This window comes from Cuculus canorus, chromosome 1 (assembly GCF_017976375.1).
Source record: "Cuculus canorus isolate bCucCan1 chromosome 1, bCucCan1.pri, whole genome shotgun sequence".
In the NCBI taxonomy this organism is placed as follows: Eukaryota; Metazoa; Chordata; class Aves; order Cuculiformes; family Cuculidae; genus Cuculus; species Cuculus canorus.
The window spans coordinates 87,013,061-87,039,538 of record NC_071401.1 but is presented as its reverse complement, the minus strand read 5'-3'; the positions used below and the strand labels follow the sequence as shown (position 1 = coordinate 87,039,538).

Below are 26,478 nucleotides of genomic sequence, written 5' to 3'. Positions count from 1 at the left end.
AGGTTTGAGAGACAGGAGAGCTTCCAAGTTCCAAGGTGCTCCTGCATCCGCTGGCAAGGAGAAAGTGGGCTCTGGTTGAACTAACTGAACCCTTTCATTTAGATCATTCTACATATTGCTATTTTGCAAATATCAGTTGGGAAGATATTTGTTTAATTCCAATGAAAATTTACATAAATTAAATTATCTGCTCCCCATCAGTTCTCTTCAGCACTAAGCAGTCACGCTCTATAGAGAGGAAGAACAGGTTTTTCTCTGTCTTGTTCTTTAAGGCAAGTACTGAAATTCAGTTAATGCTTAAAAACCTGTTTAATATATGCCTTAGTTTGAAGAAAAAATTGAGCTGTGAGTGCCTGCTAGTCTTTCCCCCCTCTCCAAGGTCAATACTCGATAGCTTTTGGGAAAAGAAGCTTTTAGATGCTAACGTTATTTAATGCCTGGTGTATTTACTTTGGTAAGTCTTGTCCAGAAATGGGTGGGATTTTTGACAGCTACAGCACACTAAACATTGATCTACTTAGAAGGGCATCATTTGGTGTTCTTGGAGATCTTTGAGGAAGCTTGTTTCTCATTAGATGACTACTTCTTTCCATTTGCCATTCAAGGTAAATGTGGCACAGAGCATTGTGTACAGAATACAAGGGCTCAGCTGAATTTTTGTTTTATGGAGAATGATAACCTGCAGTTCACATACAAGCTGGAAGGCAAAGAATATACTGAAATCAGGAAGATTGACAAAAAAACTCCAACCCTATTTCTGTAATGGGGGGAGCTTTGTGATTATGCATTTCGTTAGGCTGCATGGGTGGTCTGATGATGTGCTAATTCAGGTGACAAGACAAGCAGCATGTGTGTGAGTACATTACTGATCAGTTCCTGTTCCCGTGAAATTAGAACATTTCCCGAAGGTCACAAATCTCTACACTGCTTGTGCCAGCACAGGTATGAAATAAAGAAGCCCAGAGGTGACAACATCCAGCAGCAGCAGAGTGCCCTGCCCCATGCACCCAAGTTACTCCTGCTCTTCTCAGCACCTGCCTGCCCACTGGGCAACCAGGGGTACTCTGCTGCAGCACCCCAGCTTTCCTCTGCTGACCCTCCCCATCAAGGAAAGAATAACTATTTCCTCAGAAAAGGAAGGAGAAAAAATAGCTGTCAAGGAGTAGAATGCAGAAGCAGGGAGCAAAAAGACAGAAGAGGAGAGCAAAATCTGTGTTTTATTAGTTCTCAGGGCTGTTTTCAAACAGAAATTTAAAACCCAGGAGTTGGTTGGAGCAGTATGTCAGTGTTGCAGTGGTTGTGATTGGAAACTTTCTTCACACCTTCTGACCTACTTAGTAGTGAAGATTTATGTGCCCATTCACAGCTAGAGTTTCATCTTGTTTTTAAAGAATAAAATGTAAGATTGCCCTCTTTACTTTTAGACGTTCTTGTTATTGTAGATCAATGAAAAGGCACCAAAAAAAAAGCTTTGAAATGTTTGTGTATGATTAACAATTTATCAGGTTGTCTTATAGCTACACCTGCTTGCTTTCTACTTGTTTAAAGAAGATCTGTAAAACTGCTGGTAGAACAGGAGAAAAAAAGTAAAAAGTTCATACTTCGAAAGAAAAAGAAACCAACTTCAACTGTAGAAATGTCTTAAATCCCAACTGTACATTTATTTATTTATGTATTTATATCTTAGTTGTACTCCGTGCATAGGCGAGTTGTCTTTGCAGTCACATTTGGTGAGTCATTACCATGTTTCAAAGAGGAAACATCCAAGAGTAAGCAGTATTTGACAAGGATGATACCATTAGGAATCCTCCATAAAAAGGAATGTGTCATAAAAAAGTTTTATGCTTATTGTGTTTAAATATCTGCCTATTTAATTTCAAATACGCTAATGCCTGTTTATCAACCCAAAAAAGTTGTTTCTTAATCTACAGGTGGGGAAAAAAATGGAGAGTTTCTTAGAGTCAAATTCAATGTGAAGAGTAATTGGACTTCACTCAGTCCGAGGTTATTTAGGAATTACTTAATGACTATTACAGAAATTAATTTTATATGCAGAGAGGTAAAGACATGAACTAAAGAAAAGTTAAAACTGTAATGGAGCCGATTCTTTAGGGTTAAAAATAGCCGTTAAGATTAGACTGACTTCGTTGTAACATTTATTGTAGCTTTTGTACTGTATCCATAATTTTAAATGAGAGTTACAGATTTTCTTTCAGAAATCTATCAAATCTTGACTTAAAGATCTGGAGAGAACACCAAACCCAGAAATATTTGTTTGGCATTGATCCTACTTAAAAATTTGCAGTTGCTACTTTGAACTAACTTCATCTTGCTATCATTATAACATTTTTTTTTTTTCTTCTGTATTGATAGCTGCCTGCTGTTACTCGTTTCTTTCAACATGGATATTTTCAGACTGTAATTCCCCATTAACCTTCTTTTAACAGCCTTGATAAAATAGCAAGCAATCAAAAATTGTCAAAATAAGACAGGTTTCGAACTTCGCCATTTGCCATGAATGAGGTTCAGTTAGGTCAAGGATGCCCAGCCTGTAATTTTAAAGATTACTTTCACTTTTTAGAGTAATGAATCTGTTTCAGTTACTGCTTGATACATTTTCCTCCTTATATAATAATAAAATCAGTCTTTTTCACAATGCTGTGTATATCCAGTCATGTGATCAAAGTGCATATTTGTTCACGCGTGGCAATGTTTACATTTTTCCTTACATGACGCCTCCATCGTGTGAACAAAGGTGAGATCCACATGTCTCTTCAGAGTGTCTCTTCTAAAAAGCTCTGATCTTTGCCACTGCACTTAGAAAATGGCATTACTATGCTTTTGCTCTGTGGGGAGGAAAAAAAAAAAAACTTGTGCAGAAAAACAAGAAAATAGAGTTTTGCGTTAGTCTTGTAGTCAGTTAAGCTGAAAACATGTAGCGCATTTTGAAAATACTGCATAAGGTAATCACTGATTCCATCTGTAGGTTGATAAATTTTAGATTAATAACAATCCTTGTATTCCAAATATGAGTTTCTGAAAGGAGACTGCAAATAAAGCAAAGTTTGACCAAGTTCATATTGATTTTATTACCTCCTTACTAGTTTCCACAGCATAGGCTCAAAGTCTTACTGATTAAGAAAATATTTTAATTAATTACTAATTTCATCATTCCTTATATTTAATTTATTTTTAAAGATTACTAGTATTCAATGAATTAGGAATCATTCTTCTAAAACTCATAATAACATTTGTTTGTTATTTCCACAAACCTATTTTCTTGCAGTACAAAAATAACTGTTCCCGTCCTCTGGATAGGCCAAAAATTTGAGAATAGTAAGGGAAAACCCCCTTTTATCACTGTGTGATTACTTTTCTTTTAAAGATTAAAACCCTTAACAATGCAGATTAGCCTCTGATTCTGTTCTTTCATGAATCTTTTCTGAGCTTGGATTCAGGTCCTATCTCTGCATCGATTTTTGTATAATTGTAACTGAAATTATGACTATTTTAGTGTATTTTACCATCCACGCCTTAGATGTTATGTCAGTTTGTACTGTCATACTGAACACTTGCAACTTGCTTTCTGTATACAGACTCAGGAGTGTTTAATTAAACAGGATCAAACCAGCAAAGCTCTGACAAGCATACTAGAGCAAATTATTGTGTAATTTCTTTGATGTGTTGGAGGTGAAGAACAAGAGAGGGGAACAGTGTCCAACTGAGCACCATAAGTCATTCTGTTTGGAAACACCGTATTTATTCGTGTGTGTCAAATGATTATCAGCTAGTCTGAAATAGAGCAATTCAATTTACACTAATCTTAATGGCCAGTTTAATTGAATTAAGCTTTATCAGTGAGATGTATATGAAGAAGGGTTTGTTTTACTGCAGTCTGGAGCTATCGCTCTAAAAGTGATCATGTAAGATTTCACAAACCAAACAATATGAGACTTTGTACCAGAGTGAGACAATACTGTAAAATAAAGCTTAAAACAAATTGTTGTGGTTGTTTTGTACAGAACTGGTGCCCCAGAATGGGTCGCTAATGTGCTGCTGGAGATGCACTATTAACTACCTTTTTTGATATTTGTGGTTTCAGTCGTATTTCACCCCTCTCAATTCTTTTGGCACAGGATATAGTTGTGGGATCACAGTAATGGTGCTGGTTGATGAAACCGAGAATATATTCTGAAGCAGATGCGTGTTTCCTGAATGTAAACAGATGGTTTTGCCTTTACAGAAGTATCTTTATCCTTGTGTAATAGGTTTGACTGAATAAGCTTTACTAAAAGCAGAATATAAGAGTTATCTCTAATTTTCTCATAAATAATTCATTCTTGTTTAGGTAAAGACAGACAAGACAATACGAATATAAAACAAATGGGAGTTTCAGGCAAATTAATAAAATCAAGGAGAATGGGAAAAGGCCAAAAATCAGGAATGACATTAAAAGGCCTATATTTCCAAAGAAATAGGGAAAAATAATTATAGACTGAAGGTTAGGGAAAATCTGATGTGCTTTCCTAGATGCAAGTGGGTTTACATTTCACTCATTCTCAGTGGGGCAGAGAGCCCTGGTAATGATGTTGAGTCTTCAAGGCTTCCCAGGAATGGATACAGCATGGGCCCATCTTTGTGAGGGATCTGGTTTAAAACTCAGGTTGATGAGGCCATTCAGTTGAAAGCAAACACCAATGTACTCCGAGAGTGCCCAAATGCCCTGGTTCTGATCTTAGTTGTGTCACAAATAGACCAGACAAAGAAAAGCAGTGCTTTTGAGGGGCAGTGGTTGAAAGATTGAGCAGCACAGTTTTTTGGGTAGTAAAGAGGCTGAAGTGGTGGTTTCACGTAGAAGCTGCCTCAGATGCTTCCTTGTAGTGCTGAAAGAAAAAAATAAATGTAACTGCATCAAAGGATAAAGAAGAAAATGCAGTTTAGGAGAAGTGAGCAACAGTAAGGACTGCTCTGCAGAAGTTTAGGGAGCTCTGCTAGAGGATCCTGCCACTGCCTCAAGAGAGAAAGCAGGGGCTGGAATAACTTGTAATAATTCTTAATGTGTAGCTTGCCTTATTATGACATTGCCTAAACTCCGTGCAAGCGTTAATTTACAGCAAACTAGTATTATAAAACTCAGAGAATCTGTGTGTTATAAAATTACAGAAATCATTACATTGAGCAGACAATATCTTATGAATTTCTGATGGCTGTCTATCAATAAGGTTGGCTTTTTTGGTGTTTCGGTACCCTGGAAAGTCTGACTGGTCTTTGAGAGTGGCTTTGCATGGAGATAAGGGTTTAACATTTCTTTTACTTTATCACAATGCAAGCTGACAATTGGACAAGCTTCAGTACATTATGCTATATGTGATAATGTCTTTAGTATGTTCTTCCAGAGCAGAAACTGCTTTTTATCTCCATTCAACCAAGTAGTCATCATGCTGCTACAGCAATAGTAGTCCTTGAATATTCCTGAGAAATGGAGTCAGGATGCACATAATTATAATGGTGAAGTGATTCTGGAAAGAATTAAGAACTAACAGATCTTTGTTGCACCTTAAATTTTACACATATTACTCCTGAAAACACCCTTGACACCAATGATTTATTTCTTATATTTATACATTAGTTTTCAGGCACATTGCAGCAGGCAGCGTGGTAATGGCTCACTAACGCGTAACACTAGTTATCCTCTAACTTGGAAGAAAAACGTTTGCAAAAGATAGGTAATTTTTTAGGCTTTATTATACTGTGTGGTAAAACTTACACATTTTGATTTCCTGACCTAATGAGGCAGTCCTTTACTATCACAAACACGACATTAGATTAAATAGACACCTGTGGGTTAGGCTTACATACAGTCTCATCAGGTAGTCCAAACTGTGAATGGATAAATGGAAAAATTACAGCCACCTGATGTAAGGAGATAAATTTTTTTTTAGTAATTTAAGATGGTTTCAGGGACTGCAAGTAGGACATAAGCAGTAATGATCTTCTGTTTTCCTTTTGTATTTCCCTTTTTAAGAGGAAAAATGAAAATATTATTATAGCTTGTAACTTTTAAGAAAGCACTGTTTTAAAAGCTGTTTGCTTCCTTGGCAGGCTGTTATCACTTGATAACACTAGCAAGAAAAAGTGTAAGACGGAAGTACAAAAATGGAAGAGCAGGCTGATGAAAACAGAATTTTAAGATTAAAAAATGTATGCATGCTGAGCCTGAAACCCGGAAATATCAGGATATATTAAAATTCTGTGTGTCTACAGATACATATATATATATAAAAATATACTAAAGTGTGAGAAAATACATGAAAATACAGAATAGCTCTATTTGTATACATTTACAGGATAGTATATAGACACGCTCTGAGTGTTCAGCAAGGTCTCTTGAGCACAGCGCAAATGAACAGCTATCTTCCTCCATAATGCAATGCTAAAAAGAGCAGATGTTGACTTTTGATCTTGAAGCAAAATCAATTTTCAGTGGAGTTTCGCCTTTGACCTCAGCGGAATCAGGATTTTGCCTGTGATTTTATCAATTTATTCTTTGTGAAAGCCTTTGCGGTTTTTGGGTTGGGTTTTTGCCTCTGTTCTGGCTATTCTTTTTCTAATCCCAGATTATCAAAAATCACTTTAGCCTGAGGAAAATGTGTATCTCTCTGTATAATGCTCATTCGGTAGCAAAAGGTCTCCATTACAGAAAAATATAACAGGTTTTCCTGTAGAAGGCTCTTTCTCATAAGCACTTTGTAAGGAATGCTTATACTCTCTGTATAAACTCTGATTTTTTCTTGCAAAATCTTGCAAGTTTCTTTCTTGTGTTTCAAATCACTTAGAGAGACAAACAATATCTCTGTTCTGATATCAAACCATTTATGTAGATTTATTTTTCAGAGGCTGAGTTCCCTGTTACATCACCTGGTTCCTTAGCAATTATAGGGTTATTTGGCACAGCTGCTCTATATAACACCCTCCTTCTCAAGTCAATGCCCACTGGGTAATAGGGGCAGAGAAACTTCAGCAATGTGGGGTGAAGGAAAAGAGTGTGGCAGGCATGGTATACTGGCAAAGGTGTTTGAGTAGAGTGGGAAAGATGCACCTTGAGTGCTCTAGGCATGAGGTGGATGGAAGTCAGAGAACAAGAGTTGATGTCCTTAAGGTATGGTTCTTCAAAGCTGGGAGTCCCATGTGAGGGAAGAGTCCAGAGCTAAACTGTGGTGCGTGATTTTAGACTTGATTTTTCCATTAGTGGATTTGAAGCTAAATTTCACTCATGATATGAAGAGTTGCATGTTACAAAGGGGTTTTATCGTTCTTTTGGATGTGACAAAGTAAGTTGTGGACCCTCTTGCCATGAGTCCAGATAGCTCACAGATTGCATCACTTCCTTTCAAATGGCATGTGTCTCCAAGACATGGGTGTGACAGAAGTCTGTCTCCATGTTATCAGAATTACAAATAGTAAATAGATATATCAGATGGAGATGATCATAGCGTCCATATTTTTAATTGCGTACTAACCTTGTTTGGTCTTATAGTAGTGCTGGGATAAACTTGCCATGATATGCATGGTCAGTCATGTAAATTTTCTGCTGAATTTTGTTTGGGAAACAGGTGAAAAAAGGAAAACATGAAACCTCTTCTGCTCATAAAGGAGGCTTGTAATTGCATCTTTGGGTCTTCCAGAAGTGTGGCTGCACACGACTCTGCTATAAGATGTGTTCAGCTCTACTGTAGGCACCAAGGCACTCCCCATGCTGTAAATGATATGAAAAACACACTTAGGTGCTCTATTGCCTAGTGTATGCAATTAAAAAAAAAAAAATTAGACTTTTTGCTCTTATGACTAACTGAGTAGTTGAAATGGCTTAATCTAAAAGGTTTAACTGAAAGCTATTCTCAAACAATGTTCTAGGCTGTTGTCCTAAAAAAATTAAGTCTTGATTCAGGGTCCAATCCTGAACAGGACATGAAATGAACTTTAATTTCAGTGAATGGATTGTTACTCAGCCTCTCTTCATTTGCTGTATATTTCTTTGTGTGACAAAAAAAAAAAAAGCACAGCAAAGTTAAGTTCAAGCTGGAGCCTACTTGAATTCATTGTATTTTTATTTTCTTGCAGCTGATCTGGAAAAAAAGTTTAGCAACTTGAACAGACCCATTTACGGGTCCAGTCTCAGCCTTTCAACTTTACATGGCAGTTTCACTGTGGAAAATGGAATGGGTCGTAGAAAATACAGACTGTTTCATAGGGGAAGAGTGCATTTTTCTGAATATTCTGTCTTTAGAGGTGGCACAAAAGGAGATGTATTTGGCATGCTAACATCTCCATCATGTGAAATCAACACCTGCATGGTTTGGGTTTTTTGATTGTTGGTTGTGTTTTTAATCTGCATTTCTGTATTTTTACTTGTTTTCTCTATTACTTTTAATTTCGTCCTTTCGAAAAGAACATAACTGCCGATTGTAGGGGGTTGCTGAATTTAATGATATGAGGTAAACAACTAGGTAAATAACCTTTGTATTTAACATTTGTATTGCATGTTTTTGGACAAAAAAGTAAATCTTGAGAAAGGAACAACTTCTTACTGAGGGAGTCTACTGAGGTGTTAGCAGGACCATAAACCTGGACCTTTCCAGCAACAGTGATGCTCCTCTTAATCCAGGATGCAGGGGAAGGAAAGACATGTGGTTGACCATGGGAAACGTGGGAGAAGCTACTTGAAGTTCAGAGCATATAGAACTGTCTGTTCCTTTGGAAAGATCTTTGTACATGGCTTCTGTGCTGAAAACGGAGAAGAATGGGCATTTACTTTTAGTAGGAGGCTACTACGTAGGTTGTGATTTATTTTTTTTTCCTGGATTTGGTCTGCTATCAAATGAATGCTGAATAATATAATATATTTTTATCTACACAGATACCAAGGTTTATGATAACTCCTAGTTTTATACTGTCTGCAAAAGCCAGTTTAGTTTAGTTAATAAAATCACCAGATTTCAGAGAGCTTCACAATCTTTAAATATAGTACCACACTAATCCGGAATGGAGTAGTCCTAAGTATTTACTGTCTCCATATCTCCTGTCTCTTTGCTGTCATGATTTTATGCTGCACTGTGCCTGAGAGACCACATGCTCTACAGCCCGCTTGAAATACTAGGATAAATCTTTCCTCAGTCAAATCTTTGCCCACTGTTTTTTCTCTACAAATGTTTTTTAAACTATACTGTTAGCTAGTAAAGGATCTTTTGAATTAATTCGGATAGAGTTTCTAACGTGGTATTAGGAGAGTTTACAGAAGAATAACAGTTAAAAATGTAATAATTAGGTCAATTATGAGGACAAAAATGTAAAGAAAAGAGGAAAGTTCTCTTGTCTGCCCCACCCCTTCCTGGTTATTATAGAAAAAAAAAAAAGAAAAAAGAAAAATAATAAACCAAAAACCAAATAACCCATTCAGGCTTAAAGCCTTTTTTGAAAGACAGCAGATGGTATTAAAGTTGGTTATGGCAATGTAATATGTGTTGTACCTATGCTTCCCCTCTTCTTTTAGTTTAAAAATAAAAAAAAAAAAAAGCAGGAGAAGGGAATTGTACCTCTTTAATTATTATTAGTTGCTTACTAGAATTAGTGAAGAATGGAAATATGCTGTCATATATGAAAGAGATGTAAACTGGTTTTAGGGAAAGGATAAACAAAGACAATGACATTGAAAAGCAGTTACTGTTTGATGAAGCAGGTAGCCTCTTTTTCTTAGAGAATTTAAGCCTCTTTGAATAGGACTGTAAAAGCAGAATGAATAATCTCTCCCAGACACAGCTGTACGCTGTACTCCAGTGTTCAAACAAAACGCAGACAGAAACATGAGTGTTCCCAAAATTTTTCTCCCTTACCCTGCTTCCCTGGAGCACCGCTGCTCTGCTGCTGCAGCCTGCCCTCCAGAAATCCTGGGTGAAAGAGAAGGGCCGCTACTGCTGGGGAGACTAAGATTACTGATTAGGAGAGAACATAATCAGGTAGATTGAGCCTGTGTAGGGAGAAACCATTTCAGCTAGGAGGGAGGGAGTGCAGCACACGCTGGCTGCCTACCTTGGGAGTGTACCTCGCAGTTGCTTAAGAAAACGAAATTGGCTATAATTCTAGTGCCAGCTTCTGAGAATATGCTGCTCTTATTGTGCCAGTGAAGCTGGAGAGTGATAGTGTGTGTGCGTGTTACCTGCACCTGGCGATGAGTCTCCCTCCAGGTTTCTCCTACTTTGGAGAATGTGTTAGAGAGAAGTATCCACGGGGAAATCAACTAACTGCTTCCCCACGAAGGTAGCGAGACACTGCGGTGCCAGCAATGCCTGGGGATGCCTCAGGTGAGTACTGGATGTAGAGGAATACGAGGAATATTCAAAAGAGTGAAGAGCAGCAACAACACGACCCTAAAGACGGCATTTAGGTCAGTTGGCAGCCTCACAAGGTATCTGTGGCTGGCTGGGGCGCTGCCTGCTGTGTAGAGGGGGCTGCGGGAAGTTCCTTTGAAAGGGCTCCAAAGTTAAGGGCAGATGGGGCTCCTGGGAGGGGACTGACCCCATTGCAGCACCAGCTCCATTCTGCCAGTTACCCATGCCTTGCATAATTATGTTTTTAAATCTGGTACAAAACTGGTTGGAGGATGTCAACAGGGTGTTAATACAGAAGGGAAAACAAACAAACTTCTGCATGCAGTAAGCCTTTGAATAGGTTAAACAGATTGGGTTTGGTTTTTTTTCCCCTGCCAATGGACAGTGCAGTGTATTCAAATTACAATACTGTTTGCACAGTTATGGATAGTGGATGCTAGCTGATCAAAGAGGATCCTCACTATAACGATAGGAGAAAGATGTAAAGTTTACTGCAAACAAATTCAATGAAGTACGCAAATGATGACATAGAAATATCTTGGAAATTGGGCCATTGGGTGAAAACAACCTTGCATTCAGTCTAGGGTAATTGCATAGACTTGTCTGCAAAAGATGGATTCTGAAAAGTAGCTACAGTAAATTAATATCTTTGGAAATAAATCTTGAGAGGATATTTGACTGTGTATGCGTAATACAGTGCTCTACTGGGGGCAAAAAAAATAATGCTAGCTTCTGTTTTAAACAGGTACCTTGATGCATTGTAACAAGTTTTATTATATTCTTTGTCTTAAAAATAGAGAGAGAATATGTATGCTCTCTGACCCAAGCAGTACTTTTTATGCTTCATGCAGGAAACCCAAACATTTTTGCAGTGGTTCAAGCCATAAGTATCTTCACGGTATTTAAAAATATATTTTATATTCTCTTCCTATTTTTTGCATGCCTTCCTTACTTAGAGGTATAAAATAATGGTTGCTTGATCATAAGGGTGTGTAGAATTATCATATGGGATAGTTTTATAAATCAATCTTTATTGGAATGATTAAAATACCATTTCCAATTAAATGGCTTTTATGAACCTTTTATCTTAAAGAAAAAAATGTTTTGTTTTTATTTCTATTTCAACATTTGTTCTTTATTCGTAATACACATTTCTCTGGAAACTGCAGAGGCCAGTTAATGGTTTATGAGTTCAAGCTGAGCTGAATATAGCTAAACTCTGTCTTGCTTGACATTTCATCAAAAGCTGTGTTGATTTGCAATGTTTATGGACGTATTTATTGAACCTTCACAGCTTGAACTATGCCACCAAGCTTGTTGACATTGTTGAGTTTATCTCTTGGTGCTTGTGCAATCTCAGAAGAAAAGTCTAGAGCAAATGAGTTATAACAAACTTGTCACAGTTCATAAAATATGCAGTTAGGACAATGAAGTTGATCTTCTTGTTCAGTGACCACAATACATTAGAGAAATCTGAGTAAGTTAACACAATCTCATCTGGGTAGGTGAACGTGTGTCCTTCTCATTCATATTAACTTTCAGATTTGACTGTAGTATCTTACTGGCTTTAAAAAGCAGCTCTTAAACTGAACAAATATTTTCAGTTCATAAGACTATTTGAAAACAAAATGTAACTGTTTTGCATCATGAATTAACGTGATTACCTTACTTGCATATAGACCTTATTATTGTGAGGAGTGATATATCAAATGAACAAACAGCAAATTGAATCAGACACTCATAAATACCATAAAAAAATTCAACTTTAAGAATGAGTGCATCCCATGCTCTGTGCTACTCTCCAGAACATCCTGTCTGCAAGCCCCTATTTTTAGGCAATAAAATAAGAAATATCATGCTATATAATCTACTACTGTTACAGGATCAATAGTGCACATTATCGTGGTTTCAGAGGCTTCTCTATGTAGCTTGAACAGAAATAGAACAAAGGTTGTGCAACTGCCTGGCATCTCTGCAAAAGCAACAGAAAACTATGTGCTATTTATTCAACACTAGTAAAATGAATAGTTTAAGAAGTCATGGATTCCTTTTTTCCTTTTCTTTTTGTTTTTTTTTTTGAGTTGCAAGGGAAGCTGTTTTCCTATGTGAACATTTTCATAGCTACCATTAACTGAGTTAACGCAGTTGTTCATTCTCCTTTTATAACTGTGGGTATGTGGCAAGTTATAAACAACCAAAAGGGAAATCGGATATTTTAAAAATAAAAGTAAAAAAGTTGGAGAATTGTTCTATGTAGTTGAATGGTCTTTGATTGGACTCTTGGTTCCTTTTCAACAATGAGTGAATGAAGAGTTTATGCTTTTCAAATAAAAAGTAATTGCTTATTGATTGTTGAATGCAAATTGTGTTCTAAGGGTACAATATGAAAAAAAAAAATCATAGAAATCTGCTGGGAGGCAATATTTGCTTTAACTATTGCCCTGTAATGGAGCCTGCTGGACTATCTGGGTAGACTTATTAGGCTCAAATATCTAGACAAAAGAGAGCAATAAGCTCTTTCAGCAAGTAGGTCCAAGCAAGAAATTAACATTGGAGTCTTCTTTCCTCAACTGCCTGTGCATTAGCAGCTTAGCATCCTAATTTATAGGCTTGAATATGGATAGTGAGGAAACCCCAATATATTTATTAGGACCTTTGTATGAATAACTTGTGAGATGTTGCCATTTGATTACGCATGCTTATGTAAGTAGGTGTAGAAAAAAACCAATAGGCTCTCATAGTGAAATACCACTTTGTAATTCTATAGGAAATTAAACATACTTTGAAGAGAGATTTAAATTAGCAAGGATTTATCATTAGAAATTCTAAATTTAATAGGGTTCTTTGTGAATGGGAGAGTCAGCTGAAGTCAGTCTGTGGAATCTACAGAAACCCACAATTGCTTAAAATGTCTTAAAATACTTGAATATATTTCATAGAATTGTATCTTTTGTAATTATATTTCTTATTTTATTTGCTTCCTATCTCTCTGTCTTCATGTGTCATTTGTATCCTTGGCTTGTCATCACTTTTTCTTCCACAGTAGCAGCATCCTCTGGTGTATTTTGTCTTCTACATGAGAATTCACCAAGAAAAAAGGCAGACACATGGACTTCTAAGCATCTTCAGTCTATGCTGATTCTTGTAGAGTTCATTGGTCAGTGTTGTATATGTAAAAGGTTCTTAATTTATCACTCGTTAGACAGTAGGACAATTTTTTTCTGCCTGAAGAGAGGTCCTGTGAAAGTACTGGAAAGCATTAGGATTAAAGGCAGTAGTAGAATCCAACTGAAACTTCTAACAAAACTTACGTAAAACTATGATGCGTTTTGGCTGCTTAACCATGTAACATTGAACAAGATGTGTTAAATATTAATAGCCCTGTGAGGTAATTTTTTTGTTTTAAAGTGATATGGATTTTTTTGTTTACTGCATTCCAAAAATAATTAAGAATTATTAAAAGTGTCTACCTTGTTTACCTTTTACGTGGCCTGCCTTAAGCAGTCTGTTTTTAAGTTACCATAAACATATACTTCTCAAATGCACTGTTCCATTCTGCTCATAATTCAGCTCTGTATTTTGTCAGGTACTTGATGTGTTCAGCAACTATTCTTTTGTGGCAGATGGAGAGTATCCATTTAAAATTAATCACAGTAGTAACTTCCCATCCAATGAAAGCAAATTTGCTGTAAACATTTCAAGATGTGTTTGATTTAGTTTGTGGTTGTTTGTTGTTTGGGGCTTTTCGTTTGTTTTTTTTTTTTTTTTTTTTCCAGTTAAGTGTAGTGATGATAGATGCAAGCAAAATTTCAACAGAAACTGTTATGGCTTTTGAAGTCTAATGCTCATCCAATGGAAAAGAATGCCCATCCCATGAAATTCAGTTTTAAAGTAAAGATTATATTGTGCGTTAGAAAACATCAATTCAGATAGGTCATAAATAAAAGCATGGTCAGTGCAAACATGGGGTGAAAGGCTATAGTATTGCTACTGAACTAGCTTCCTAAAGATTATAATGACAAGGTCAAGGTATAATTTTATCACTAAAAAGTAACAGAGATAGAAAAAAAAAATACTGAGGAATGTTCTTGACTATCTCAAAACAAATTCTGTGAAATATGTTTAAGAAATCCACTTCCATTTCTTAAAAAGTGTATTTTATGGGCCTATCTAACAGAATAGAGAGTAGTGCAGATAATGAAGTGGTTTTAGGACTTCGCTCTTGGTCAAGGGAAAGAAGCTTTCTGCAATATTTTATTTTTTTGAGATAATCAGTTTAACAGTCAGGGAAGTATCATTCCCTGTTTTAGAGGAAGTTATGAAATAAAGGGGAGTAAACAAGTTTTTTGAGGAAAATATACAATAAAATTATCAAAATAATTAGAGATTTCTCTAGTTGTCTTCATGCTATATGAAGAACATAAAGTTCAAAAAATTTCAAAACCAAATTGATCATTTCTCTAACTTCTTTAACAGAGAAAACTATGTTCAGGCAAGTTCCTGTCTTGCCAGTTTTATACCATTGTAGCGGATGAAGGCACAAATTCTGGGGTTTTTCTGCTATTTGAAATATAAATGTTTCAGGCAGAGGCTGTTCTTTCTGCTTGTTTTGCATTGTCTAGATCAGTAGACACTAACCCCCTAAGTGCTAGTAGGAAGTGAAAACATCATGAATAATACAACACACAATTTTAAAAAGACTAGACATCTCAGTTAACTGGTTCAAATAAGCTGATAAGGATAGGGCATGCTATAAAAACTTGACTATAATATGTAAAGTATGTGGTTTTCCAGGGTGGTAACAAGGTAAGCTGATAGTGAATTTTCTGCTGACTAGCTCAGGCACTTAAGATTAATTTCTTTGTTCAAGAATATTTTTTAATGAGTCTTTTTTTCCCAATTTACTCATTATTTTTTGCTAATCTTTGTGACCTTAAATAAAGAAATCCTTCTCTTTTATAAATAGTCTGCTTAAAGACTTTACATAATTGTGCTGTAGCAATGTCATAGGTTTGAGTTACTTATTCTTCTGTCATTGCTAAGAACCACGATCAGTGGAAGACTTCTTGTTAAAGTACTTCCAAATGGAGTCTGGATATATGCTATTCTTCATTAAAAAACCTCTTTGCTCTCTTTTTTTTATTTTGCCTTTGGTCTGGAAAAAGCTGTTGATTTTGAGAACACAACTGTAAAGCTTCTTTGTTCATTGAGGATTTTGTTCTGAGAGGGTAGCACTGGGTCACGGGATGCTATGTTTAGACACAGGTTTCTGGGTTAATCTCTACATTTATAATATCAGCTAATTTTATTTATATCCTTTCATACATGCTTCCTGACTGAAACTAACAAAAAAGAATGCGTACATCAATGAAGAGATAAAAGCCCATGCCTGTTCAGACATATTATTTTATTTTTTTTAAATCCGAGGATGTCCCGAGGCATTCAGAAATGATGAGGATTAAGCAAAATGCTCCTTGGTAGAATTAATTGTGTCCTGGAAATACTGAAGGCACACATACATAGGAAAGAGGGTGCGAATTTGTTGGTATGAATAACGAAGTGTCACCTATAGACAGAAGTATCAGTAGTTACTGGAGGCAGATGCAGCCGCTTATTCCTGGTCACAGGTAACATGCAGTGCAGCCGTGGTTGGAATTTCTGTCTTTCTAAATGATCCAGATAATGCAAATACTGTGCTTTTACCATTTACCTATGCACTACATATTGTGTATTCATTGGCTGTTTTAGATTCAAAGCTTTAAGCAAAAGTATTTATCTGGTTAATTCTTTGTTAAAATAGTCTTTGTCTAGTGCCACTAATCAGATTATGATCTCTACTGACTTTTCCTTCATCCCAGGACTCAAGTAAGCTAAGGCAGCTGCTCTGAAAACCTGTATATTGTGTCACCACATCAGTGTCTGGTTCTGCTCTTTCCTCTCTCCCCGTGTCCTCTCCTCTGCTCTTTCCCCAGTAAGGGCTTCCACTGTCTGGGCAGTGGTGTCTAAGGATGCTCCTTAATTGCTAACAAGGTACAGCTACTTGCATCCAAGTCATTCCAGTCCATAGTTTGGCATGGACCTTCACCACCCAGCATGGTTGAACTGAAGGGGTGAAGGTGGCTGCAGCAGACTGAGAAATGCACAGAAATGACCTGCAGTCATTTGAATTCTCCTGGCTTTTCCACCGCTAGCTGCAAAACATATTGCTCCTCTGTTGTGGGACTTCTTCAGCAACAGAATTTAAGTTTATAGTAGGGATGAGAAGAAAATAAATTATATTGTCCTTCACCTTCAGAAAGAGGAAACAAAATCTTAGTTGTACTTCTGAGAATCTTTGAGTCAGCTTACCCACCTGTCGTAGAGAACTGAAGAATTTGCAGCCATATCAAGTAACTTTTTTTGTGTATGGATTTTTCTTTGCCTAGAGGGCTGGTTTTTATGAGCAGCGAGTTTGCCAAAGTCACTAGGGGCATATTTTATCATCCTGATGAAATTTCTGCAATTTCAGAGAGCTTTACTGTATAACTAGTTCAAACCTTGTTAGTGTGCTGCATTGCACTTAGCTGTAGATGTGTCAACAGAGGTCTGTGATGAAAGCAGGTACAAGGGACAATGTCCTCAAAGATGCCATTAAGACCACTATGGGTATGTTTGCAGTACTGTGACAGTACAGTCCTTGGAACATTTACATTTAAATTCTTAACTGTTTATGCAGTGCAGAAGGCAAAATTTTGTAACATTTTATACTGGAGTGATGTAACATGAACTTTTATCCTGGGAAATTCTGATCAAGCTCTTCAAGGTCAAGCAACTGAATTTGTCTAGATTTCAAGCTTGTTTTGTGCTTCAACAGGATTTATACAATTGATTACCATTTTTTTTTTGCCTTATAGCAAAAGGAGTTGGGGAGAGAAATACCATTTGCAGTAAATCCCCTGTTGTGATAATTTGAATTAGTAAAATCATGTGAAGGATAGTATTAACGAGCAGTAAGTTTTGTCTCCCTTTAACAAGGTAGTAGATGTTCTGTCAATTTGCAGTTTTAAAGTTATCTGATGTATTTTATATAAGCTGTAGGAATATTTTAAAAAATGGTAAAACATTTTTTGTTTTTAACACCTTTCTTTGGGAGTAAAAAAGATAATTTATTGACAGATTTAAGAAGAAAAATTAATAGTTTATAGAGTTTAGTAGCATGGCAAAATTGTGTAATAAGCATGGATCAACAGTACACCATCAGAAAGTGATACCTCCTCTCAAGTCAGCTCTCCAGAGACTTAGCAAGTGCAATCTCTGCTTTTGGGATTTCCCATTGACGCAGATGTAGTGGAGCAAGCGCAGAGCAGGGCTGACAGGGTGGTTGGGTGACAGAACACATGGCAAGGAGCTGGGTTTATTTGACTTTCAGAATAAGGTTGTTTGAGAAGGATGGGCATCTGCAACTTCGTGGCCAGAGGTTTATAGGGAAGAGAGACAGACACTTCTTAGAGGTGCATAGCATTAGGACAAGAGGCAAGGAATGCGAGTTTAAAGAAGGGGAATTCAGGTCAAGTATTAGGAAAACTTGGTCTCAGTGGCTGATTGCTGGAACAATTGTACAGAGGCATCATGGGATCTCCATCAGTGGAGACAGTCAAAACCCAACTTAACATAGCACTGAACAATCTGCTCTTGCTAAGCCTCCTCTGACTTGGATTGTTTTTATGAACGCAGGTTCTTAGGGTAAGAAATGTCTTTCTAGGAATCGTATCTATTCCTGGACTGAGTGAAGAAAATAGTGACAGAAAATTCAGTCTGAAAATCAAATACCTCTAGCCAAATCTTCTTATGTTGTTATGCATATTATTTGGTTCAGGAGGTTTGTGGGGTTTTTGGTGTTTTTTTGGTTTTTTTCCCCTTGCTTTTGTGTTTGTTTTTTTTTTTTGTTTTGTTTTAAGAAATCACTGAGATTGGAGTTCCAGAGAAATTTTGAAGCAAAATTTTCCAGGACCATGGAAGAAAGGATAAATAATTATAAATAATTATTTTTCAGATTCCGTGATTGCCTACTATTACCACTTTGCACAGGCAGCAAATTTAAATTCTATCAGAGTGTAAAGAAGAGAGGACTGATTGTGTGGCAGTGTGCAGTAAATCTTTATGTGCAACAGCAGACATCATTGATCTGTATTATGTTGAACCTTTGAAGCTTAACTCAGCCAGTGTCCTGAGCACAGCGGAATGCAAACATTTCATAAGATAAATGTTTTGAACAAAATCTGTTGCCATCTTTTCGTTTTAGTTTCTTAGCATCTGGTTCTTAGTCTACCTAATTAGATTATAATGGCTTTATGCTGCACCAGATGCTAACAGGGTAACATTTTTCTTTCCTGGATAGCAATCTAGTCTGTATTTTTGGAATTCTGTTTTGCAGTTGTCCCTCTGTTAAGCTATGCCACAAGCAAACCACAGGTACTGGATTCTGGTTTTATATTAAATAAAACTAAGTCCTTCAGAAATAGAAATAAACAGTCTCTCTAATTGGTAGAATTTCTGTTAGTGATTTTATAAGTATTTCAACCTTTGTCCTAAGAGCAAAAATAATTTACATCCTGTCATTACTAGTGTTTCCTATAATGCACTAGCTTGTTTCCTTTCCTATTTATCAGTCTTTATTAAGTTGTTCTTGCTATATGCATGGCTAGACCTATGCAGTGGTCTAATTTGTTATGTTGCATGGAATAAGGTTTTATGAGAAGGAAGTAATCCATCTTTATGGCTAATTGCAAGGGCAATCATAACTCATGGAGGCTTTGATATGATTACCAGTTTCTTCAACCATCCTTTCCAGTATCTTATTTAAAAGAAAAACAGGGGTGGGACGAAGAAGTAAAAGGAAAAACAAAAAAGAAAAGAAAAACATTTAAGAGTGTGGTTGCACTTTCAGTCAGTGTGGATTTACCTTTATTGAAGAGGCATCTTCCTTTCATATTTGATTGCTTTATATGTCCTGTAATGTTGTAGCATCTCACTTAAAAAGCTTGAAAGGGATCTCTAAATTTGAAAATGGAAAAGTAGTTTTTACTAAATGGAATTCTTAAATGAATAATCACCTGCCATTAAAATACTATCAGTATATAACATCTCAGCCATGTTACTTATTTTATAACTGATTACGTAGATCATGCAAAATGTAACTTATTAATAGTTGTATTGCTGTCTTTTGTGTAGAAGTAGTGCACTAGAATAATTTCTAGTTAGATTTAGGATTAATTTGACCTTACTACAAGGAAAAAAAAAACAATAACTGTTACCACTGAAATATTTTTGTCTGCTCACTGATATGCTAATTTGAGGCTATCAATCTCAACATCATATAAAATTTTAATTCCTTCCTGTAATCCTAACTCTAAAATCTATCTAAGGGCACCATGTATTTCTGTAAAATGGGTTTGTATGTTTTTCTTTTAAAATACCTGCTCACTAAAGAGAATGTTTTGCTTCTGAGACTGATGGGCATTAAAAGCATATTGAAAAATTAGAGAATAAATTTCCTGGTAGTGGCTGAACCCCTTAGCAAGCACCAGACCTGATGGGAGTGGAGAGCAAAGAGAGTGGCATTCAGACTTTATGCTTAAATTAGGGAGATGCAGCTTCAGATAAAGACACTCAAATGCAGGCATTTTCTCTTCTACTGCTAGCCAGCGGAGATCTTAGACCGGATTCAGTTGCACACATCTAGGTATGTGGCACTCTTCTAAGCACAGTGAGATGCCTTGCCTGTGCCCCGTGTCCTCTCTGTGAACCACATGAAGGTGTCATCAGTCATCGGTTGCGTGTAGGCAACAGAATACCACTGCAAGGGAATGCAGTCTCTGAAGACTGGAGAGCAGCCTTAAAACTGGTACTTAGTGACTGTTCAGCTCCCTTCAGTCTCAGCAGATGCTGCTGTCGGGCCTTCTCTTGCCAACATTGACAGAGTCATTCTGTGCTATTTGAGATGCTCTAGCTTTTCCTGTCCAGCCTCTAAACGCTCGTGCAGAAAGGCATGTCACTTCCAGGTCCCCTCGTATATCTACTGGTTCTGTGAGCTCTTCTGAGACATCTCCCATGCATTAGGTTCTTTCGTGGAGACAAAACTCTTTATAGCTTTATCATCAACATCTCTAATGATATTTTAGATTCTTGTTTCTAGGATGTATAGATAGCTAGGATAAGGTTCTAGTTTCAAACTCAATCTATCTCCTCAAGGTGTTTTTCTTCAGTTTTGAAAATAAATGGGTTTTACCATGTTTATTTTTGTGTGTGTAGAAACTTGTATGGAACATTTTCAGTCATTAATTAGTGGGTTTTTTTCCTCAGTTTGCAAGTCAAAAAAAAAAAAAAAAGAAAAGAAAAAAGGGGAAAAGAGGAGAAAAAAAAGACAAGGAAAGGGCAAGCGAACAAGAAAAACTACATAAATCTGTCCAGAAGTTTCAAAGGTTAAAAAAAAAAACAAATCCCTGAATAAATATAAACTTTTCATTACCTGAAAATAATTTCGGTGTGCCTTGCCTTATGTCTTGCCTTTTCTTCTGATCAGTATAACAGTTTAGTTATAATTTCTGCCCACAAAGTGACTAGCCTACTGTTAAATGCTATGAATAGCCCTATCCCTCATGAATGAGAATTCCCTCCCGCTATTAGTAACTGTCAACATGCATGATTATTTCTGCACTAAAAGTCTTGGTAGAGTTCCTCATTAATTAGATTGTGTACAAACATGACTACTTCTGCCAGTGGGAATAATGGGATGCCATTACAGGTAAAGTTAGAGAAGAACTGATTAAAGTAGATGAATCTTTATTACAATCTTACCATATGACCCTTATCAACATCTCAAGCTTCATTACACACACAAGGTTGTTGCCCCAGATTTGTAGTGATAGCTTCAGATGTTTATTATTACTTATAGGGATATGCAGTTTATTTTCTTTCACTTGGATTCTTATTTTCACCTAAATTTATTCTACATATTTCAAAAACTGTCTTGTGTAGTGAAGGAGTGAGAAGTTGCACTGGTATGCAAATGAGTATGATATTGTGCAAGTAGTCTTTCTAAACTTCAGGTGGCAAATACTGTAGTAACTAGTGCATTTTTCATAATTGATTTTTATATTTCGTAGATCATATGCCTTTCTTATTACTCTGGTAGTCATTCTTCTTTATATTAATTGGAAAAGTGTTTGTTTCAGGAGGAGTAAATGCTTCAGCTCTGAGAGGTGTCAGTGTAACGTCACGGTTCTTATGTCAATATTTCCTTAGAGTAATGCATGTCCATCATCACTATTTAAAAAGTCATCTTGACAACCCAAAGGAGTTGTTTGTTATGTTTTTGCTGAACTGTATTAAATTGTGAGAGTCACGAAGAAATTGGATCCTGCCACATCTGAGAGTGCTTATTCCTATGTGATTTTTCCAAGAGTCACTTTCCACTCATATTGCAAGACAGGTGACATCCCTAGCATATCACATGAGAAGCCTTTGGTAGGTTAGCAGGATACCATGTATTGTTTCACTGATGATAGTCCTCAAATTATTTTTTTTTCATGCACCTGATATAGAGGAAGACCTGAGTATCAACCTGACTCCTTATTCAACCTTTCAATTGGATCTGGACCTATGGTGCCTTGTTCTATGAGTTCTGCTTTTTTGTCATGCAGATAAATTGGTAATAAAATTATCTGTGTCTTGTTGACCACAGGGTGATAGGTAAGCATGAGTTACTTCCCTGCTTCTTTGTCCCATGTAGTAGTTGTTTGCAGCACAATACATGTGGCCTCCAGTGACCCATGTATACACACGGTGCCTTTTCTTGTCTTTATTTCCATTGCGAAACCAGTTGCATTAGGCAGCGATTCTCATAGGTGGTTGTCCTAATCAACTACAATGTTAGAATAACGAAGTAGCCCAGAAAAAATCCCAAACTGTTTGAAGATGAACACCATATGGAAATCTACAGATTGCCTGACTCTGGAAATTTGGAGCATACTTATCCTTGGCTGGGGAGTGGGAGTGGAAATTGACATCAAAGCAAATTAATATAATGAGACAGGTACTACTAAAATGCAAAAGGCATGCCGGGGAGAGGGAGAGGTTCTTGTGTGTTTGAATGTGTGGGGCATTTTCTGTGAGTTTTGTTTTTAGGGGTTTTGTGCAACTGTAAGGGAATGAGGGACACTGAGGTGTATCAGGTACAGTAGTAGGGGGGATCTGCTCTTTTCTCTTATGGAAGGGATGATGGCAGATTGGTGCTTCTGAGCAGCAAAGGAATAGCGTTGCTGAGCTGATATCCCTGGTTCCTTGAAGCTGAGCCTCAGGAACTGCTGAACTGGTTAACTTTTCTTCTTGAAAGAAGGAACTAAAGTATGCCAACAAAGAAGCTGCTGGAAGTTCTGGAAAAGCGATTGCAACATTGTGGTTGCAAAGTGAATTGCACCATCCTTCTCCCTTACAATTACAGCAATGCTGCACACACTCCAGGATGAGATCCAGCAGTGTTGTGATACATCTAGTGATGCTGTACCCATAGGGATGTCACCCTGTACTACGCTGAATTTGTCAGGGCTAGCAGGCATGTCAGGGAATGCAAAAAGGATTAGAGCCCCACAGGACCTTGACAGGATATTTTTGCTGGTGGTCAGGAAGAGCCTAGTTGTCCAGGATCACAATTGTTTGCTTTATCTTTAATTCTAGAGCAAGAGTTTGGCATCCACTAATCATTATTAGATAAGGCAAATGGGCAATGTTTAGTTTTAACACTCTTCTGTTATACTATATAACTGTACATCTTCTTTATTCCCATCCCCCCACCCCTTGAAGATTTTTTTAATTCATTACAGCTTTTAACAAGCTGGCATGGCAATGTTGGTTTTTAGTTGCATTTCCTTATAAGAACTATGCATTTTGGAGTATGTACTCTTGCTCAGAAGTGCCATGAGAAGCTCTATAAAAACATCATGCTCTTTTCAGTGGAGTTTCTGCGTCAGGCTGTCAGCATACTTTGAGCATCAGTTCCATACCAGTAACAAGAAAGAACATATACTCTAATTTTATCCCCTCTTTAGCCGCCTTTTTGATTATGTGGATACTGAAGAACTACTATGAAAAATTGTGGTCTTTTGCTAGACTAGTTATGTCTTTTACTGAAAGCTTAGTTGCACTGTTGAAAAATTTATAATTCCATTAACAAGCCATTTTATTTTAACATCTCAAATTGTCATGTCTTAGCTGTTGAATTTGATGGATTTGCATGCAAATGCATTTTTATTCTAGAGTTATGTTCTTCTGCATTATATTAGAAGCTTTACTATATCAAGTAACCCTTTTAGTGTTTGAAGAAATATCTATCAAAATGGGTTAGGAACTTTTCAGCAACATTTTGGGGAACTGTAAACTCCTTGATTCTTTTGCTTAAGTTGTTGTTTCTGTATGGAAAATTTTTCATTTCAGTAAAAACTGTTAAGGTGTTCTGTTATTTTGAAAACTCCATGGTTGTCTGGGCATTTCTTCCTTCAGGTTTTAGAATTATCCTAGAAAATATTTCTGTAAATTTGGAAATCTAAAGAAACATTTTCAGTTTAAAACCAACCAAAAAAAAAAAAAATCAGCTCACATTTTGCCCGAATTTGGGCTGAGAAAAACACTTTTACAAATGACGTAGTATGACAAACTAGGTTCTCCTTCCTTCCTAACATTAATTTGTGCGTGTTCCTCTTTTTTCAGTTGCATATACAAGTTTTCTCCTTTTCTATCACGTCTTAGAATAACTGTAGGCCTGCAGTTTTCAAAGATAACTCTCCTTTCTGTCTCCTCCCTGTTTTTTGTTTGCTTGTTTAGAAATATTCCGCCTCTATTAGTGTGATACTTCAAGAGGTTTTGTGACATAATATTAAAAGATAGATTATGGCAGTCTTGTGAGAAAATGTATTTACTGTTTCGCGATTAGATTCCACAAGAGGTACCTGGATGATATGAAGGACATGACACATGAGCAGTCAAGCTTCTCGGCTTGACCATAAGGAGTTAAGAACATGAAGCACTTCTATGCAGATTGTAAATTAACTGTTGCTAATTCTCCTGTCTTCACCAGCTGATGTAGCATCAATTAGCAAATATAGGTTTTAACGCTGCCTTTAATATTCATGATTCTTAATTGCCTTTGTTAATTGAGAAGAAACACTCTGGTGCGCAGTGCCTGACAGGTAAGAATTATTATCTGCTGCTTGTGTTGGCAGCTGTCCAGAGAAAAGTAGCTTGCTGATACACAAGTATGCGGAAAGATCTTACCCACAGATCTGTTTTCTTCGGCTGTGAGTTTCCTTGCTCTTGATAGACCATCTGAATAAGTGAACAGCTGATAGTTCTGGTAGGACATCTGAATAGCCTGTTTTGAGGAATCAGTCTAGGTGTGCATTTACTACAGGGAGGAGACACAAAGGAGAGTTATTTTTGAAAACTGCAGACCTACAGTTATTTTAAATAATTATAAGAGTCAAAGAAATAACCGAGACTAAAGCCAAAGAAAACTATTATTCGTAGTGAAAGTTATCTGGTCACAGTTTATTAATATTTTTATACAAATATGTCAGTTTTGAGTTGTATATATGCTTGTCTTGAGACTGTATGCTTCAATCCCTGAAATATTTATTGTGTTCAGGTGTTTTGATTTTTTTATACTCCCTATTCAGCTTGGCTGTATTATAATTTCTTTATAAAATTGGTCTCTGTTGTTTGAAACATCCTTACAACTGCTAAACTGTTTTAATGTAAATTTTTTCAAAGGCCATTTTTATCTTCAATCAGCTTGAACCATTGTTTACATATAGCTTTAAATAAGGAAATGAAGTTTGCTTTAAAGACTATGAAAGAGAGAGTCTGCTTAAAAAATAAGCAGAACCATAGTTTTGAAGGCAAAAGTGACTTAGGAGAAGGCTAAATTGGATTTAGGTTCGTGTCTGCTTTTCAGAGAGACTTGAGATCTTGGTTTATTTAAATGTTTTCAAGAGCTTTAGCTCAATAATGCTAAAAACTAAGGAAAAGAATCATATAGCAGGTCTAGTAAGGTGTGATTAATGCTTTAATGAGAAATGCTTATAAATGAGGCTTTCATTCATTATTTATATTCAACTGATAGGTTCTTAACTGAAAAAGCTGGTTGTTCTGTGTTCTGTTAGGAACAAAAATGTCTCAATTATTTTTTTATGTTAATTAAAATTAAAGTGTTAATTTTTCATGAGAGCTGTAAAATAAATTGAATTGGCTTATACAGGAAATGAGACATCTTTTAACTTTATTGTCTAAGGTTTGGCATTTTGGCTGAAAAAAAGCGAGTCTCACTTATAATTTCTATTTTGCTTTTCTCAGAGTAGCCTGTAGAAACTACAGCATCGTCATGTAGCATGAGCCATAAAGAGTTGCTCTGCAGCAGATGGACTTCAGAGAGATAATGGACGCAATATTGTCCTCAGTTTGGCGGCTGTTTCATGGGCTAAGCTGACCAGCTGTACGCTGTGGACTTCTATAGAGGGTATCGGAGTAGTAATCTCATGCTTGTAGGGCTCATGGACTGTTGTCAGTGATGGAGAAAAGCTTCCTTTTCTGCTCTCACACAGCAACTTTCCGTCAGGTGCAGATAACCACTGTGCTGGTTGGGACTGCTCCTTTAGCTGGCATGTGGTTGCGTTAGCAGTTCTTACTCTTTTATGGTTGTGCAGCAATTCTACTGTATCCTAAAATTGGAACAGTTTAAAGCATCCAGACTGAGGATTGTTTGGTAAAAGCGGAGAATAAGAGTGTGATTAATAGAAAGTTGAATAGCAGCAGGAATGGAAGCTTTCCCACAGGCTCTCCAAATGTAACTAATCGGATTGCTGGTAGCAATAGCTCAGTATGAAAGGGCTACCCGTCCATCAGTGCTGAAAGAGGATTTGGGAAGCACAGGGGTCATGACTGCTCCTTCTGACATATCAGTAACTACATTTGCATAATAATTCAGCTACTCTGGAGAGCTTGTATTAGGAAAACATCTGGGGGGAGAAAAAAATGGCATTAGGCATGGCAATATGTTTCTAGT

General features: G+C 36.7%; 1 protein-coding gene and 1 long non-coding RNA gene across 3 annotated transcripts in view; one reads left to right on the top strand and one right to left on the bottom strand.

Moving 5' to 3' along the window:
• DMD (dystrophin) overlaps positions 1–26,478 on the top strand; it is a 1,193,355-nt gene that overhangs the window by 216,725 nt on the left and 950,152 nt on the right. The window lies entirely within an intron of this gene.
• Positions 1,502–9,974, bottom strand: LOC128849281 (uncharacterized). The gene is made up of 3 exons (XR_008447297.1): positions 9,891–9,974; positions 7,521–7,756; positions 1,502–4,883 (listed from the first exon to the last, which is right to left on the bottom strand). It is a non-coding gene; the product is annotated as an uncharacterized LOC128849281 (long non-coding RNA).